The sequence below is a fragment of the Sciurus vulgaris genome (genome assembly GCF_902686455.1).
Source record: "Sciurus vulgaris genome assembly, chromosome: 4".
Classification (NCBI taxonomy): domain Eukaryota; kingdom Metazoa; phylum Chordata; class Mammalia; order Rodentia; family Sciuridae; genus Sciurus; species Sciurus vulgaris.
This window is the reverse complement of record NC_136464.1, coordinates 91,934,596-91,943,029: the sequence shown is the minus strand read 5'-3', so window position 1 is coordinate 91,943,029 and position 8,434 is coordinate 91,934,596.

The following is an 8,434-nucleotide window of genomic DNA, read 5'->3' as shown; positions in this document are numbered from 1 at the left end:
CAAATTGGCTATAGTGAATTGAGCAGCTATGAACATTGATGTGGTCGTATCTTTGTAGTATGCCGATTTTAAGTCCTTTGGGTATAGGCCAAGGAGTGGGATAGCTGGGTCAAATGGTGGTTCCATTTCAAGCTTTTTGAGGAATTTCCATACTGCTTTCCAGAGTGGCTCCACTAATTTGCAACCCCACCAGCAATGTATGAGTGTAGTCTTTTCCCCACATCCTCGCCAACACCTATTGTTGCTTGTGTTCTTGATAATCACCATTCTCATTGGGGTGAGATGAAATCTTAGGGTAGTTTTGATTTGCATTTCTCTTATTACTAGAGATGTTGAACATTTTTCATATGTTTGTTGATTGCTTGTACATCTTCTTCTGTGAAGTGTCTGTTCATTTCCTTAGCCCATTTGTTGATTGGATTATTTGTATTCATGGTGTAGAGTTTTTTGAGTTCTTTATAGATTCTGGAAATTAGCGCTCTATCTGAAGTATGAGTGGCAAAGATATTCTCCCACTCTGTAGGCTCTCTCTTCACATTACTGATAGTTTCCTTTGTTGAGAGAAAGCTTTTTAGTTTGAATCTATCCCAGTTGTTGATTCTTACTTTTATTTCTTGTGCTATGGGAGTCCTGTTGAGGAAGTCTGGTCCTAAGCCAACAAGTTGAAGGTTTGGACCTACTTTTTCTTCTATAAGATGCAGGGTCTCTGGTCTGATTCTTAGGTCCTTGATCCATTTTGAGTTGAGTTTTGTGCAGGGTGAGAGATAGGGGTTTAATTTCATTCTCTTGCATATGGTTTTCCAGTTTTCCCAGCACCATTTGTTGAAGAGGCTATTTTTTCTCCATTGCATATTTTTGGCACCTTTGTCTAGTATGAGAAAATTGTATTTATTTGGGTTTGTGTCCATGACCTCTATTCTGTACCATTGATCTACCTGTCTATTTTGGTACCAATACCATGCTGTTTTTGTTACTATTGCTTTGTAATAGAGTTGAAGATCTGGTATTGCGATACCCCCTGCTTCGCACTTTCTACTGAGGATTGCTTTAGCTATTCTGGGTTTCTTATTCTTCCAGATGAATTTCATAATTGCTTGCTCTATTTCTGTAAGGTACATCATTGGGATTTTAATTGGAATTGCGTTGAATCTGTATAGCACTTTTGGTAGTATGGCCATTTTGACAACATTAATTCTGCTTATCCAAGGACATGGGAGATCTTTCCGTCTTCTAAGGTTTTCTTTAATTTCTTTCTTTAGTGTTCTGTAGTTCTCATTGTAGAGGTCTTTCATCTCTTTTGTGAGATTGATTCCCAAGTATTTTATTTTTTTCGATGCTATTGTGAATGGGGTAGTTTTCCTAATTTCTCTTTCTGAAGATTCATCACTTATGTATAAAAATGCGTTGGATTTATGAGCATTGATCTTGTAACCTGCTACTTTACTGAATTCACTTATGAGTTCTAAGAGTTTTCTGGTGGAATTTCCAGGTTCCTCTAAATATATAATCATGTCATCAGCGAACAGGGATAGTTTGAGTTCCTCTTTTCCAATTCGTATCCCTTTAATTTCTTTGGTTTGTCTAATTGCTCTGGCTAGAGTCTCAAGATCAATGTTGAATAGAGGTGGTGAAAGAGAGCATCCGTGCCTTGTTCCAGTTTTTAGGGGGAATGCTTTCAGTTTTTCACCATTTAGAATGATATTGGCCATGGGCTTAGTGTAGATGGCCTTTATAATGTTAAGGAATGTTCCCACTATCCCTATTTTTTCTAGTGTTTTGAGCATGAATGGATGCTGTATTTTATTGAATGCTTTTTCTACATCTATTGAAATAATCATGTGATTCTTAACTTTTAGTCTTTTGATATGCTGAATGACATTTATTGATTTCTAGATGTTGAACCAACTTTGCATCCCTGGGATAAAACCCACTTGATCATGGTGCACTATCTTTTAAATATATTTTTGTATTCAATTTGCTAAAATTTTGTTGAGAATTTTTGTGTCAATGTTCATTAAGGATATTGGTCTGAAAGTTTCTTTCCTTGATGTGTCTCTGTCTGGTTTAGGTATCAGGGTGATTTTGGCTTCATAGAATGAGTTTGGGAGGGTTCCCACCTCTTCTATTTTATTGAATACTTTGAGAAGTATTGGAATGAGCTCTTCTTTAAAGGTTTTGTAGAACTCGGCTGAGAATCCATGTGGTCCCGGACTTTTCTTTGTTGGTAGGCTTTTGATGACCTCTTCTATTTCATTGCTTGAAATTGATTTATTTAAATTGTGTATGTCCTCCTCATTCAGTTTAGATAATTCATATGTCTCTAGAAACTTGGTGATGTCTCCAAAGTTTTCTGTTTTGTTGGAGTATAGATTTTCAAAATAGCTTCTAATTATGTTTTGTATTTCACTCTTGTCTGTTGTGATATTTCCTTGTTCATTCCGAATTTTAGTAATTTGAGTTTTCTCCCTCTTTCTCTTTGTTAGTGTGGCTAAGGGTTTATCAATTTTGTTTATTTTTTAAGAACCAACTATTTATTTTGTTAATTTTTCCGATTGTTTCTTTTGGTTCAATTTTGTTGATTTTGGCTCTGATTTTAACTATTTCCTGTCTTCTACTACTTTTGGTGTTGGTCTGTTCTTCTTTTTCTAGGGCTTTGAGCTGTAGTGTTAAGTCGTTTATTTGTTGATTTCCACTTCTTTTGTTGAATGCACCCCATGAAATAAATCTTCCTCTAAGTACTGCTTTCATAGTGTCCCAGAGATTTTGATATGATGTGCCTTTGTTCTCATTTACTTCTAAGAATTTTTTAATTTCCCTCCTGATGTCTTCTGTTATCCATTCATCATATAATGTGTATTATTTAATCTCCAAGTATTGGAGAAGTTTCTGTTTTTTATTCTGTCATTTATTTCTCATTTCAATCCATTATGATCTGATAGAGTACAAGGTAGTATCTCTGTCTTCTTGTATTTGCTAACAGTAGCTTTGTAGCATAAGACATGGTCTATTTTAGAGAAGGATCCATGTGCTGCTGAGAAGAAAGTGTATTCGTTCTTTGTTGGATGGTATATTCTATGTAAGTCGGTTAAGTTTAAATTGTTGATTGTGTTATTGAGATCTATGGTTTCTTTATTCAATTTTTGTTTGGACGATCTATCCAGCGGTGAGAGAGGTTTGTTAAAATTGCCTAGTATTATTGTGTTGTGGTCCATTTGATTTCTGGAATTGAAAATGATTTGTTTGACGTACATGGATGAGCCAATGTTCGGGGCATAGATATTTATGATTGTTATGTCTTGCTGATTTATGTTTCCCTTAAGCAGTATGTAATGTCCTTCTTTATCCCTTCTGACTAGTTTTGGCTTGAAGTCCACATTATCTGAAATGAGGATGGATACTCCAGCTTTTTTGCTGTGTCCGGGTGCATGGTGTGTTTTTTCCCATCCTTTCACCTTTAGTCTAAGGGTATCTCTTTCTATGAGATGAGTCTCTTGCAGGCAGCATATTGTTGGATTTTTCTTTTTAATGCAATCTGCCAGTCTATGTCTTTTGATTGATGAGTTCAGGTCATTAACATTCAGGGTTATTATTGTGATATGATTTGTATTCCCAGTCATTTGACCTCTTTTTGTTTTTTGACATGATTTGGTTTCTCCTTTATTTGGCTATTCCTTTAGGCTAGTTCCTCCCGTTGCTGATTTGCATCATTGTTTTTCATCTCTTCCTCATGGAATATTTTGCTGAGAATGTTCTGTAATGCCGGCTTTCTTTTTGTAAATTCCTTTAGCTTTTGTTTATCATGGAAGGATGTTATTTCATCGTCAAATCTGAAAGTAAGTCTTGCTGGGTATAAGATTCTTGGTTGGCATCCGTTTTCTTTCAGGGCTTGGTAAATGTTGTTCCAGGCCCTTCTAGCTTTTAGGGTCTGGATTAAAGCTCTGCTGATATTCTTATTGGTTTCCCCCTGGAAGTAATTTGATTGTTTTTCTCTCGCGGCCTTTAAAATTCTGTCTTTATTTTGTATGTTAGGTATTTTCATAATAGTGTGCCTCGGTGTGGGCCTGTTTTAATTTTGTATATTTGGAGTCCTATAAGCCTCTTGAACTTGATTTTCCATTTCATTCTTCAGATTTGGGAAATTTTCTGATATTATTTCATTGAATAGATTGTTCATTCCTTTGGTTTGTTTCTCTAAGCCTTCCTCAATCCCAATAATTCTTACATTTGGCCTTTTCATGATATCCCATAATTCTCTTAGATTCTGTTCATGATTTCTTACCATCTTTTCTGTTTGGTCCACTTTGTTTTCAGGATTAAATATTTTGTCTTCAATATCTGAGGTTCTGTCTTCCAGGTGTTCTATCCTATTGGTTATGCTTTCTATGGAGTTTTTAACTTGGTTTATTGTTTCCTTCATTTCAAGGATTTCTGTTTGTTTTTTTTTTTTTTTCAGTATTTCTAACTCTTTATTGAAATGATCTCTTGCTTCTTTTAACTGTTGATTGGTGCGATCATTTAATGCCTGCATTTGCCCTTTCATCTCTTCCTTCAATGCCTGCATTTGCTCTTTCATCTCCTCGTTTGCTTCCCCGATTGTTTTAATTATGTACATTCTGAACTCCTTTTCTGACATTTCTTCTGCTGTGCTGTCATTGAGTTTTATTGATATATTATCTAGGTTTGTTTGGGACATTTTCTTCCCTTGTTTTCTCGTATTGGTCAGATTTCAGTGGGACTCTGTGATATTGCAGATTTCCTCTATTTGCTTATAGCGCCCCTGTAGATTTCCAGTGTATCACCTCCCAGCCTTCAGTAGCCTGAAGTCTTGGAGTAACTTGATAATGCTGTACTTCCGAAGAAAGCTGTCCCTAGCCCACTACTGGTTCCAGGGCTTGGAGCTGGCTCTGTGTGGAAAGGCTCTTACTGGGGGGCCTGCTCCGAGAAGCTGGCCGTGTGGGAGGAGCCCACTGCTGGAGTGTCCAGGGCTGCCTGGAGAAGACTCTGGCTGCCCTGCCCTACTCTAATAAACTGCCCGAATCCAGGCCTGCCCCCCGTTCGAGCTTCACCGGGTGGGGGAGACTCACCCCGTGGTTCTATTTTAGTCCCAGTCTCTCAGTGCCTCCCCTTCTTGAATCCTGGGTTCTGGAGCGACTGTAGATGCAGTCACCCTCTAGTCCGCCATCTTGGATCGCCCCATTGAAAAAGCCTGCGGCTGGAGGGGGACACAGCTGCCTGGAGAGGTCTCTGGCTGCCCTGCCCTGGTCCCAGAGGCTGCTTGCGGATCGGAGGTCTCCTCTGGCTTGGGGACTTGTGGCTGGCTCTGTATAGAAAGGCTCTCACTGGGCCGTCTGCTCCGAGAAGCTAGCCTTGAAAGGCACTTCCCGCCGTAGGGAGTCGGGCTGCTTCTGAATGTAGTTTTAAACCATAGTTTCTTATTTCTTAGCTAGTGTGGGCTAGCAGGGAATTAAGCCAGCAAGATCCTTGGAGTCACTGGAAGTGCTTTGCTGGAAGAAGCAGCATGTGCTCACCCCTACCTCTTAGGGGGTTTAGTAAGCTTTAGAAGTCATTTGTTTCTCTTGCTTCAAACACTGTCTTTATTTAAACAAAACAAAACAAAACAGAACAAAAAAAGCCCCCACGTCTTAAAATGGAGGTCTTGATTTGGCTTGTTTGAGAATGTTCTCTTTTCATTTACTTTTCTGCTTAAGAGATTGGGAGAGGCAGCAGGTTTGGTGACTATTAGAAGAAAACCTTTTCCCCAACATAAGAAACCAAGAGAAAAAAATGTCTGGAAGACTTATTGATAGTCTATGTTGCAACTGTTACATTTCCTGGAAGAGGAAGCTGCCCTATAAATACTTGTAGTTATTTAAACCCAGAATACATGGCAAAACTGTACAAAGGAGGCAATAACATATGCGGAATGTGGTGGACAGTAAAATTTGCTCCATTGTTTGGGTCTAGAAAAACAGGAGGGGACAGGAGCTTAGGCCTGAAGCAGTGTGATAGAGTAGAATATCTCAAAAGTCTCTGGGGACTGGAGGAAAAAAAAATGTTCTCAAGAAGAGAACAAAAATCTCTAAAGCAACAATGTAAAAATAGAGAATTAATGAATTAAAGGGGAGACATAACTAGCAATTGGAAGCATAAATTATAAATTTAGAAATTCAATTGATTAGCATTTTAATTTTGAGGGAAATCATATGGTAAAAAATTGTTCAAGTACAGAATTTGAATGGATGATTTGATAGACTTCAAAATATTTTAAAGGCTATTAAGGATCTACATTAAAAATAATCAAATATTCTAGCAAACCTTGAAGAGAACATATTGTATGATATAGAAATGTTTGAAGTCACAGAAGATTACTTCTCAAGTCTATCTTTGAGGTAGGATAAGTCTAACACCCATAATTGGATATTTCCTATATCACTCTATAGGAAATTATACTTTGAAGAGTAGATTAAAAATTTTAATTAAAGCTGGATACAGTGGCACACACATAATATCCCAGCAACTTGGGAAGCTGATGCAGGAGAAAGTAAGCTCAAGGTCAGCCTCAGCAACTTAATAAAATTCTGTCTCAAAATAAAATAAAAAGTGCTAAAGATATAGCTCAGTGGTAGAGCTCCTGGTTCAATACCCAGTAAACTCTAAAAATAATTAAGCATAATGCATCATAATCATGTAAAATTTGTCCCAGGAATGTAATGATCAAGGGATCGACTAAAGTATTTTTATAATAAATAGAATCAAATTAATCTTTCCATAATTTCACCCCTGTATATTGAAAAATAATTTTACAAGGTATTACTTTAAAATGAATTAAATTAAGTACAATACCTACAGAAAAATTAATATAGTTAAACAGTAAAAGTATTTCTTTTACAGTTAAAAATAGAATTAGAATATGTAATCTCTATGCACTATGGAAAAGTAGTATAGTGATTCTATGTGAAGTCAAAGAAAAGTACAATAATGGAATAAATACAGCAAGCCATGTGATTTGCTACCCAAAATTTATGTGAGCAAGCAAACACAAGCATTATTAATAACATAAAAATGTGAAACTATTCTATCATATTAACATGAGAAAATAAGTACTTCTCCTAAACACCAGGAATGATTACAAATACATAATACACTAAAATGATCACTGCTAGTAAAAATAAAGGCTCTAAACAAACTCTATTCCATGTTCTCAGCTATCATGACTCAAATTTTCCAACTTTCTGCTATTCATAAGTTATATATTCAGCAAGAGCCTATTCAAGCACTGAAAATATATTTTAGGGAAACACAATAATCCATTCTAAATGTAGTCTAGAAAAGTAATTGTCCTAGGATAAGGTGCAATAATTAATATGGATAAATGAGATGGAGGTGAGGATATATTTTTCCTACCAGAAATTTAAACATCAATATACTATATTGTTAGGGTAATTTAAAAGGAATTGATTAGCAAAGAAGAAACCATGTTCTATATTTTCTATTATCAACATAGTTTATTTTTCACATATTTTAAAAGTAAAACAAAACTAGAAAATATCATCTGACAAAGACAGATAGAGACAAAGATAGACATAGACAGAGAGAGTAACATCTTAGCTGTTACTCCCTTGAAAAGCCCTTAGGACCTCATTAGAGGCATTCAAAGCCTTAGTCCCCATTGTACATTACTTTTCTGATTCTCTTTATTCCACTGTATAAGAGAACTGATCTCTGTTTTTCTTGTGAATGCAAAGCAAGTCCCAAAAAGGACCAAGTAATAAATTTTGGGTTATATTTTTACTAAAGTGCTAGGCTAGATGGATACTGCCTTTGGGAAAGTTCCAGCGGACCATTCCCAGCCACTTGCCCTCCACACACACACACAAATAATAATAATAATAATAATAATAATAATAATAATAATAATGGTAAAGTAAGACATGAATGTATTTATTTAGCATAACCATATTGAGAAGCAGGGGAATTAGTAGAACATTAATTCCTATTTTCAAGGAGGTAGCAGAGACTTGGGGTTAAATAGGGGATCATAGAAAAGTAGGGGTAGCAGTGAGAGGTGTGCAGTGTGCAAGGTCAAGCAGTCTTGGTCAAACTACCGTTGATCATTCTTACTGATAAAAAAGTTGCTGCTACCTGGTGCTTGTCACAGGCTGTTTATCACTTCATACCCGCTGTTCCTGGAATTGAAGATGACTGTGGGAGAGAGTGACTCATAAAAAAACTTGGGGATACAGAAAAATACAGGGTCTCAAAAGAAAAATTCATGTGAACCATTAGAATGCAGGTTCATGCAACCATGAACCTTTGGAATGCAGAACAAGCACCTCATGATCAACCCAGTTCATGCCCTTGGCCTGGATCCTTGACCTCAAAAAGTTACATAATATGAGAACAATGAGCAAGTGCTAGAAAAACTGGCATGAAA